The sequence below is a fragment of the Leptonychotes weddellii genome, chromosome 2 (genome assembly GCF_054177405.1).
Source record: "Leptonychotes weddellii isolate Sample4059 chromosome 2, ASM5417740v2, whole genome shotgun sequence".
NCBI classification, from domain to species: Eukaryota; Metazoa; Chordata; class Mammalia; order Carnivora; family Phocidae; genus Leptonychotes; species Leptonychotes weddellii.
Window position 1 is genome coordinate 150,352,469 of NC_138370.1, and position 10,677 is coordinate 150,363,145.

Here is a 10,677-nt window from a genome sequence, read left to right on the forward strand (position 1 = left end):
AGAGAGGAGCACAGGCAGGGAGAGTGGAGGTGGGAGAGGCAGGCTTCCCGCCGAGCGGGGAGCCCGATGCGGGGCTTGATCCCAGAACGCTGGGATCATGAGCTGAGCCGAAGGCAGACGCTTAACGGCTGAGCCACCCAGCCGCCCCTCCAAAGAACAATTTAAACAGCAAACAAAAGTTTATTTATTTAAAAGCTTTTATTTATTTATTTATTTATTTGAGAGAGAGAGCAGGAGCAGTGGGAGAGGCAGAGGAAGAGGGAAAAGCAGACTCCCCACCCAGCAGGGAGCTGGACACGGGGTTCAATCCCAGGACCCTGAGATGAGGACACAAGCAGAAGGCAGACGTTTGACTGACTGAGCCACCCAAGCGCCCCAACAAAACAGTTTATAACTCAGTTATTAATCCTGCAGTCATATTTTTATTTATTTTTAAAAAAGATTTATTTATTGGGGCACCTGGTTGGCTCAGTTGTTAAGCGTCTGCCTTCGGCTCAGGTCATGATCCCAGGGTCCGGGGATCGAGCCCCGCACTGGGCTCCCTGCTCAGCGGGAAGCCTGCTTCTCCCTCTCCCACTCCCCATGCTTGTGTTCCCTCTCTTGCTGTGTCTCTCTGTCAAATAAATAAATAAAATCTTAAAAAAAATAATTTTTCTTGCATTAATGTTATCTATTTCTATAATGCAACTTTATAATACTATTCTCTGAAAGTGAAAATAACTATTAAAAACAGCTCTTTTTTGTTGTGGTAAAATATATATAACTTTATTTGCCATTTTTAAATGTATGGTTCCTTGGTATTAAGTACATTCCTATTATCACCTACCATGATCACCATCCATCTCCAGAACTTAAACAACTCATTTAAAAATGTCTGAAGATAGTTGTTTTATATGCTTAATATCCATTAAAAAATTCAGTGTTGGGAGGGTGCCTGGGTGGCTCGGTTAAGTGTCTGCCTCTTGGTTTTGGCTCAGGTCATGATCTCAGGGTCATCAGATCAAGCCCCAAGTTGGGCTCCACACTCATTGCAGAGTCTGCTTGGGATTATTTCTCCCTCCTTCTTCTCCTCTTGCTCCCCCGCCCCCGGCTCGCTCTCTCTCTCTCTCTCTCAAATAAATAAATTAATAAATACATACAATCGAATCGAATCTTAAAAAACAATTCAGTGTTGGCCAAGCTAATTAAAACTAATACAAATATTAAGGGAAAATTAATAAAATAATTTATGAGTATCTTGAAATATCTCATTTTTCTCTTTTTTTCTACTGTATTCGTTTTCTACCAATGGATAATGAATTATCCAAGTTTAGCAGCTAAAAACAACAAATACTTTACATTCTCTTTATTATATGAACTCCTTGAAATCTGATGAGTATATTACACTAGATTATGTCTCAATTTGGACTAGACTCATTTCAAGTGCTCAGTAGTAGCCACATGTTAACATACTTGCTACATGAAGACACAGCAGTTATCATGAGGACTGCCTGGTCCTGAGCACCCTAGAGCTTATTCTAGATCTCACAAGCAGAAGATTGCAGGATAAATGCACAGGCACGTGGCAGTTGTGTCAACTGCCCTCAATTCATGTTGTACCCTCCTGGTTTCATAGGAGGCCCACGAATGGTCTTAGCTAGATGAAATCCCTCTAGATGAAGGAGCTGGGAACCCCAGGGCATGATCTTGGGTCAAGGTATGGTAGTTTAGGATGTGGTCTAGAAAACAGCAACCTTCCAGGATCTTGTGTACTGACCCGCTTAAACTAAGAAAATTTATCCAAGGTTAGACACGAGACAGTCAAAATAATTCTCAATAGCTTATTGCAATAGTTTATTGGTATGAGAAGTGTTAAAAGGACTACCACAACTCCTATATCCACAGAAACAGAGCATCTGTACCTGTCTGGCGTATCTAGCTTTCCTGCCCCCACCATGACAACCTTGAGAAGCTCACGCACTGGCAGTGGGAATATGAATGGTATATTGACAGAGCCACCTTGGAAAACAAGTGTACGCACTGTCTGCTTCAGCACTTCCAACTGAGGTATATAACCTAGAGCAAAGGTCTGCAGACTTCTTCTGTGAAGACCCGGGTAAGTAAATATCTGGGGCTTTGTGGGCCGGAAGGTCTCTGCCACAGCTTTCCGGCTCCGCTGCTGTAGTTGAAAGCAGCCGTAGACAGCACGGAACGGGGTGTTTATGTTCCAATAAAACTTTATTTGTAGACACTGAAATTTGACTTTCAGATCATTTTCACATGTCACAAATTATTTTCCTCTTTCTTTCTCTTTTCAGCTATTTAAAATGTACAAACGATTCCCACCTTAATGGGCCATATAAAAACAGGCAGCAGAGACGTTCCTAGAGGAACGGCTGTAGCTGTGTTGTGAGAGGCTCTTGCTGACCACGCGGATGGAACTAGGGGGGATTATGCTAAGCAAGATGAGTCAGCCAGAGAAAGCCAATTATCCTATGATTGCACTCATATGTGGAATTTAAGAAACAAAACAGAGGATCATAGAGGGAGAGAGGGAAAAATAAAATGAAATCAGAGAGGGAGAAAAACCATAGGAGACTTTTTTTTTTAAGATTTTATTTATTTGTTAGAGAGAGCGAGAGAGCACAAGCAGGGGGAGCAGCAGAGGGAGAGGGAGAAGCAGGCTCCCTGATGTGGGGCTCGATCCCAGGACCCTGGGATCATGACCTGAGCCAAGGCAGATAGGTGCTTAACCAACTGAGCCACCCAGGCGCCCCCAGCATAAGAGACTCTTAATCATAGGAAACAAACTGAGGGTTGCTGGAGGGGAGGCAGGGTGGGGAGATGGGGTAACTGGATGATGGACATTAAGGAGGCCACATGATGTAATGAGCACTGGGTATTACATAAGACTGATGAATCACTGACCTCTACCTCTGAAACTAATAATACATTATATGTTAATTAATTGAATTTAAATAAAATTTAAAAATAAGAGAGACTCTTGCTAGAAGGCTTCAGCAGCATTGCCTGTAATAACAACAAAATAAAAAGTCTACCAAAGAAGCATAGACAATGAACACTAGTTTATGGCATAGTCATAGGATGGAACTCTTCATAGCACTGAAAATGCATGAAATACATTTACATGTATCTTATAGATAGATCCCAAACACTTACTATTGATCAAGAAAGCAAGTCACAAAAGAATTCATGCAGTATGATAGTTACATTAAGGGTAAAAGAAAGGGGGGGCAAAATTAAGTAATACATAGGCGATTAAACTATAAAGACAGTCAAGGAAATTATTAATACATAATTGAAGAAAGTGGCTCCCTTGGGACAAGGAGAGATGAGGCTGTGTTGGGAGAAGCAGAGAAAAGCAGACAGGAGCTTCCAAGTTACTGGAATTTTTCTATTTCCTAAATTCTTGTGCTGGGCACACAGGAGTTCCTTTCCTTCTCACACTTTAAACTGTATGTATATGAATAATATACACTTATGAATGTATACTTTACTAGAAGTATAATTTTTAAAAAAGCATCACTCCTGATAATTTGAAGTTAATATAGTGCTTTATTCCACAGAATTGCTTACATATTAGGGATGTAGCGAACAAATCTTGGTTTTGTGGGAAAGGGTGCCCTCTTCTGGCGATATGTCCAATGTTGTGAAAGATTTCTCCTAGAAAACTTTTAGAGACTTTTAAAAATACCAGAAACTCATAAAATGACATGACTAAGAGGTACTTTGTGAGTTGTTTTATGCCTATTCTTAGCCAGTCTGAAGTTGTTTATTTTTAGAAATCTCTAGGGAAGCATTTTTTTCTATTTTCATTTAATAATATGACTTGGTTTAGATTTTCAAATCCGCATTTCCGTTATATCCTGATTTCTATTTCTTATCAGACCCCTTTCTTGGAAGATTTAAGGTACAGCTACAGAACTGCTTAGCATGGAATGCCTCCCTTGGTCTGTAATCACCCCAGTAGGTGGGAAAGACGGGGATTCTTGTCGTTGGCAACAGCTTATATATTCCCGCAAGTATTTCAGAATTCTATTCAAAGAGGAAAAATCTATTCAGGTCTAAAATCTTGTGGGGACTGCCCTGGTTTGCCTAAATATCCAGCGTAGGCCTTCATTTAATATATAACACTACACTACAGTTTCTGAAAAGGATCTGAACAAAAATTACCATTTAGTTAATAATTACTAAAAATACAGTTGAAGTTGTAGCATTAGTTACTTGGAACTAATAAATCCATTTGTTTGACCCAGCCACTACAATTTAGTTGTATTTATTCCTTTGTTAACTCACCAAACAAGCACTTATTTATGACGATTGTCATCTTAACCTTAAATCAAACATAGTATTTATTCTCCCAGATCATCTTAGACCATTATTGTATGAAAAGGAATCTTTTTAAAAATTCCTTTTTTAACATTATATGTTAGTTTGAAAAAATTGTGAAATATTTCTTAATTTATTATCTTTCCTTTCTTTCATGGCTATCATAAACCAAATTTCTATGAAGGGTTTTATTGGCTGTAAAATTGCTTTATAGCAAAACATATTAATTGAGTAAAAAAATGGGTTGCACTGTTTTGAAAATGTGTACTATTTTTATTACGTATAGAAGAACGAAAAGTAGACAACAGAAATTAGAATCGTATAGATTTGAGAGATTATCTTGTCTGTTGCACCCACCTAGGACGATTGCCCTCATCTGAGTAAACAGAGTTCTAATGTGTTCGCGTGATTGGTCCCAGATCACACAATTTTAGTAATTGAGATAACTCTTTTAACCAGTTTCAAATGGACATAAGTAGCAGATTGGTTTTTATCTTAATGGAATATGTTTCTTAGTGGGCACTTGGCACGCCCAGTCTTCTATCCCTGGGTAGCTGGGAGGCAGTGTTGTATAGTGGGAAAGAGCTTCCAGGTCAGAGAGAGCAGGGAGCTGGCTCTCACCACTGGGTGGCAGATCGTGGGCATATTACTAGGGGTTTAAATGGGAATAATAATATATACCCTAGAGGGTTGTCATGGGGCTTAAAAGATGTGTAGTGCTTGGAACACAATAGATCTTCAATTATTAGAAGCTGCCCTTATTACTAGCTATATATTTTTATTACTGTGTACTTATTATTAGCTATATATGTATGTGTGTTATTATTAGCTGTGTGTTTTTTATTAGTGGTATTTTTAATGCTTATGTGCATTTTTCATCTGAAATCCATCTCCTTAATTACTAGTTATGTGCTTTAATTCCCTATATTTTCCCACAGTCTGTAGTAGAGTGATTTACATTATATTTAACTCATTGGTGCCTCAGTTTCTTCATTTGTATGAGGAAGGAGAAATTGAACCAAATAGTTTAAAAATTCCTTTAGCCCTAACTTTCCATGTGCTCACCAGCTGGTTTTTTTGAAGCCTCAAATTCCTGCTTCTCAGAGGGTTTTCAGGTCTGAATGATCTACATTAGCTTCCCACAATAATTCACTCCTCTAAATGCGTAATGAAAAATTTTGGACGGAGGGGTGCCTGGCTGGCTCGGTCGGTAGAGCATGCGACTCTTGATCTAGGGGTGAGTTCAAGCCCCAGGTTTGGCTTGGAACCCACTAAAAAAATAATTGAAAATTATTGTCAGGAATTTTAAAAAATGATGATGGGGGATAAATCACTGTTTCATAAATGCTGTCAGGCAAGCAGAACAGCAGGGAGAAAAATTCACTTGGATCCATACTTCATATTATTTACTGAAGTCAACATCAGGGGGTCCAAGAAGTTCAGTATTTAATACCAATCTATTGAAGACAAAAAAAGTCCTTGGAAAAATGGAATGCAAAATTTAGCCCAGCTGCGGAGGAGAGAGAAATCTTTGATGCTTCAGGTATTGGCTAAGACCAGCGATGCAATGCCTATGATCAAATATGGGAAGTCAGACTAGAAATTTATGTGCACACTAACTGTCCTGAAACGAATACTGAAAGAAACCCAACAGGATAGAGGAAACAAACATCTGATAACAGCTTTATTGTTCAAATACAGCAAGGACATCCATGCAAAAATCAACAGATGGAGTTCATCTAGTAGGCACTGAAGGTGATCCAGGACAAGAGACAGTGCATTGTCTCATGGAAAGTGTCTACGAGCCAATAGAAAGAAGGTATACAAATTAAGGTCGCAAAAATTAATAAAAATAATAATGTTCAATGGAGCCTGGGCTACTAGGTCACCATGAAGAAACAAAATGTACTTTCTCAGGGCAGAAGAGTTACATCTTTCTGGGGAATAAGTTTCCAATATGTAGCAGGCTCTTTAAAAACTATTCATACCCTTTAACCCATTAATTCTATTTTGGAAATATATCCAAAGGAAGTATACTTAGAGGAAAAAACATTAGTGGTAGAAGCACAAATATAGCTTCTCTGTTTATAGTACAGAGTAAATAGAAAGGGAAAGAAGGAAAGAATATGGGACATGCATACACACGTATATGCATATGCATGTATGTACATATATATGTATGTGTGTACTTAATATACATACATACTATACATCCATTGCCATATTCTCTAGGCAGCACAAGTTAATGTGGTCTGTGTAAGTATTTGGAATTGTTTTTATGGAAATAATCTTAAGGTGAAAAGGAGAAGCACCGGATAGTAATTATATACTGAGTGCAGCTGAAGCCATTCATGTGATGATTACTCAGTTGAGTTTATGTCTCGTGGTCTCTGTTTCCTCTGTGAATCAGATGACTGAGTTGTTCGTTGAAAGCACTTGGGGTTGAGGAGGGCAGGAGATGAGGGAGGCGGAAACCAGAGAAGGCTGCCTAAGAATTGAAGTAGCTGCTTTGGGGCATGGGATAAAGAACCAGTATTCTTGGAAGGATGATGGCTGAAGTTACAGATCATGACTTTGTTGCAGTGTGAAGAGTGATTTTTTTGTTTCCTGGCAGTGATCCAAAGTCAGAACGTGGGAGCAAAAGATGCAGACAGAATCAATAAACAAAAGTTACGAGTTTGCAGAGAGGTGAAAAGAATGACAATGGAACATGTGAGTTGAAGTACCGGTAAATACGTTGGTCATTTCCTTGAAAGTGACGGAAGTGAAACATTAACTTAAGTAAATAAAGAACAGCTCGTAGATCAAAGGGAAGGTCAGAGAATGAGGCTTAAAAAACAGGTGCGAACCAAGGGAGATCAGCCAGCGCACACAGGAATGAATGACCAGGGCACCCTGCTGGGATGGCTACCACTGTTGCCAAGGTGGCCCACTGCACCTTGGGGCCTCCCTCCCCCTACATCTGGACCCACCTTGCCCAGGTTCTGCAGCCATGAATACATACTAAACTAGCCATTTGTCCTCCGTAGTCAAGAGTTGAGCTCAGGTGGGAGCATCCAACTGGCTAACACTTGGTCATGTGTCCAATCTCTACTTCTAGAAGGAAGGGAGAAGTATCTGGCCCCTTCAGCTTCCATTCTGAAAAGGAGTCTCTCCCTCCCGGCAGATTCTCACCATGGGGATCCCCCGCATTAGGAAGGGGGTTTAGACACTGAATAGGAAAACAAACAAACAATACAGCCCTCTTATTCACTGTTGTAAAAGAGTGGTTGGGTATTGGACCATTGGTTCTGGGATGAGAGGAAAAGATGGGGGAAAAGATGGTAGTTGAAAAATTTGGAGAAAAGGGAGATAGCCCGACTGGAGATTTTGATGATTTTTGAATGTCAGGAGTGAGAATGCTGGAAAGATAGGAGACTGTCAGAAAGTAGGACATTAGAGGTTAAAATGAAAAGGAGGCGCATGCGAGATTTCTAGGCATGGATACCATGCAGTTATACATCAAGGCCAACCGGAAGAAAATGTGGACTGTGGAATGCCAGGAATGGGACAGAGGTGACGCTCAGTGTGACAGACCTGTCCCAGCTCATAGCAGAGAGTGCAGCACTTAAGACCTAAGTGAATGAATGTCAGATAGGTTTTTTCCTTCTGCAGAGTTTTCTGTATTTCTGATTTATTAAAAAAAAAAAAAAAGAAAGTTGTGCTTAATATCTGCCCTGATAATGACTTAATCTGATTTTCTACAGGACTTTGAGGTATGATACAAGAGAGGCACAAGGACCAAAAAACCTGGCCTTATTAGATTTTTGCTTCATTAATTAGGTACTCACATTGCTTTACTGGTATAAGATATAAGCTAAACAATTTCAGTACATCTGTCTGCTTTCTGGCTTAAAGGGTCTATTTGGCGGGGGTTAGATATTATTGCCGATCACTCGCCTGTTTGCTCCTAGATTCATTCTCTGCCTTCTCCCTATCTGCTCTCTATTACGGGGACCTACATTTCTCAGGCTCCCTCGTCAATTGGCTTCTTGGTAAGTCCAGCTAAGGGGAGGCACTAAAGGCAGATTTAGGGCCAGGAAGAGGAGAGAAGCCAGAGTATTTCTCTCTGTGTGTCTGTGCCTCCCTCCCTCCAGTCTTCCCCCCTCCCCCCACTTCTCTCTTTCTTCCTCTCTTCCTCCTTCTCTTTCTCCCTCCCTCTCTCCCTCCCTGCCACCATGTTTCTCTCTCTGGTGAAGTCTCTGATGGCAGTGTGTCTTCACCTCCTGTCCTGCCCCCCTCTCTCCTTCTGGGCATCTCCCACTGGAAGGCAGCTTTGGGGCTCTGATGACACCATTTTATCCTACTGACCTTCTTGTCCTGGGGGTGGTAGTGACTTCCCATATCTCTAATATCTGGGTAGTCTCACTGTCCCTATTTGGCTTCTCAAGTCCTTTTACAAATTCATTGTTTGAGATTCTCATTGCTTGAAAGCCCTAAAGTGTTTTCTGTTCTGACAGGATCCTGCCTGATCTGATATTCATAGAGAAAACAAAATATTGTGGAATTCACTTGATCTTCAGGTGAAGTCTAAAGTCGTCAGACTCAGACAGAGCTTCCTTTCCCCTGAGAACACTTGGGTTCAAATGGGGAGTTATAACCTGAAGCACAGTGTGCCTAGCCATTCATCAAATCCTTTCTCTTTCCTCCTAGACACTCAGCCAGTCTCCATTTCCCAACCATACAATGGATTGCTGGCAAATGGAATATGGATAGAATTTATATCTGGCTTTTCCGGGCCTGGCCAGAAAAACTTCCTTCTCTTTCTCTTCCCCGTTCTGCTGACTGGACTTGAACATTTGGGGCAGCAACTCTAGGAGTCGGTAATGAAGATGTCAGAGGCTCCGTCTTTATGGCTCCTTAACTGACTATGTGGAGCAGACCCTTCTCACACAAACCTCTGCTAATTGGATTTGAGACGAGTGAGAGCTAAACTCCTATGCATAGTCACTGAGATTTGGGAGTTTGTTATAGCATTTAATGCTACATTAACTAATACATAACCTAAGAGAATTTTTTATTTGGGAGGATAGTGATTAAGAATGGAGGTAGATGGGGGTGTCTGGGTGGCTCAGTTGGTTAAGCATCTGCCTTCTGCCTTTGGCTCAGGTCATGATCCCGGGGTCCTGAAATTGAGCCCCGCGGCTTCTCCCTCTCCCTCTGCTGCTCCCCCTGCTTGTGCTTTCTCTCGCTTTGTCTCTTGCTCTCTGTCAAATGAATGAATAAAATCTTAAAAAAAAAAAATGGAGGTAGATGGGCTTGGAATCCCACTTGGCCACTTACAGGCTGTCTGACTTTTGAGTGAGTCACTAATGCTCAGTTTCGTCTGCTGTAAAATGGGCATAATAATAATCCTATCCCTATGTGGTAAGGAATTACTATGGGTAATATCTATACATGTAATGCCATGTGTAATTACTATATTATACTGCATTATATTAATTGGCATAATAATTAATGAGAATAACTGTTAACCATTTTTGTTATTAGCCAACTAGAAAATGGAATGGATTTTAAACGGAATTTCCCTTGCCCTAGGTGTGTAACTCATAGGCAACTCACATAACCTTAAGATACACCAATGTAATTAAGTACCATCTTTAGATAAATGGAATTTCATTATGTAATCAATCACATGACCATTGAACATTTTTCCTGGTGTTGTCATTACATTTTTCCACCACAGCTGCTAGAAAATAATGTGGCTGATACCAACCTCCCAGGGAAACATCAATGGGCAATTGAAAGGCTAAATAGGAAGAGGATTTTATAACCCACAGTCTCACCTGATCTCCTAGTCAGGACTGAGGACTTCTTCCTTTGAACCCTCACCACACATTTGACGCTCGATGACATTTTCTTGTTGTCCATCTTGCCTGCTGGATCAGCCTACAGGCAATAGATGAAAGAGAATTTAGGCAGGATGTTTACAGGTCAAGGAGAACACAAGAGGGTAATGAGACACTCCCACTCTGCATGGGGGAGGGGAAGCCAACTGTTGGCGCCGGGCCTGCAAGAGCCCAAGGGACGGACTGGTTCCTGGCATGTGGCCCCAGCTGTGGCTCTGGGAGAAGCCTGCTCCTCTCTAGCTGTGGCTGGGAGGGGATCTGGCCACCAGCAAGCCGTGGCAGGGCCGACAGAGCCAGGGCCAGTACAAAACTTCACTATTCTCTCCCCTACCCTTCTCCTGCTGGGCCTCCCATTCACCGAGCCTATCAGAGGCCAGGGAGCAAGGGAGCCTAGTCATAAAAAAGTCCATAAAAGTCAGCCCGCAGGGGCACCGGGCAGGGTGGAGTGTGGTTCTCCAGG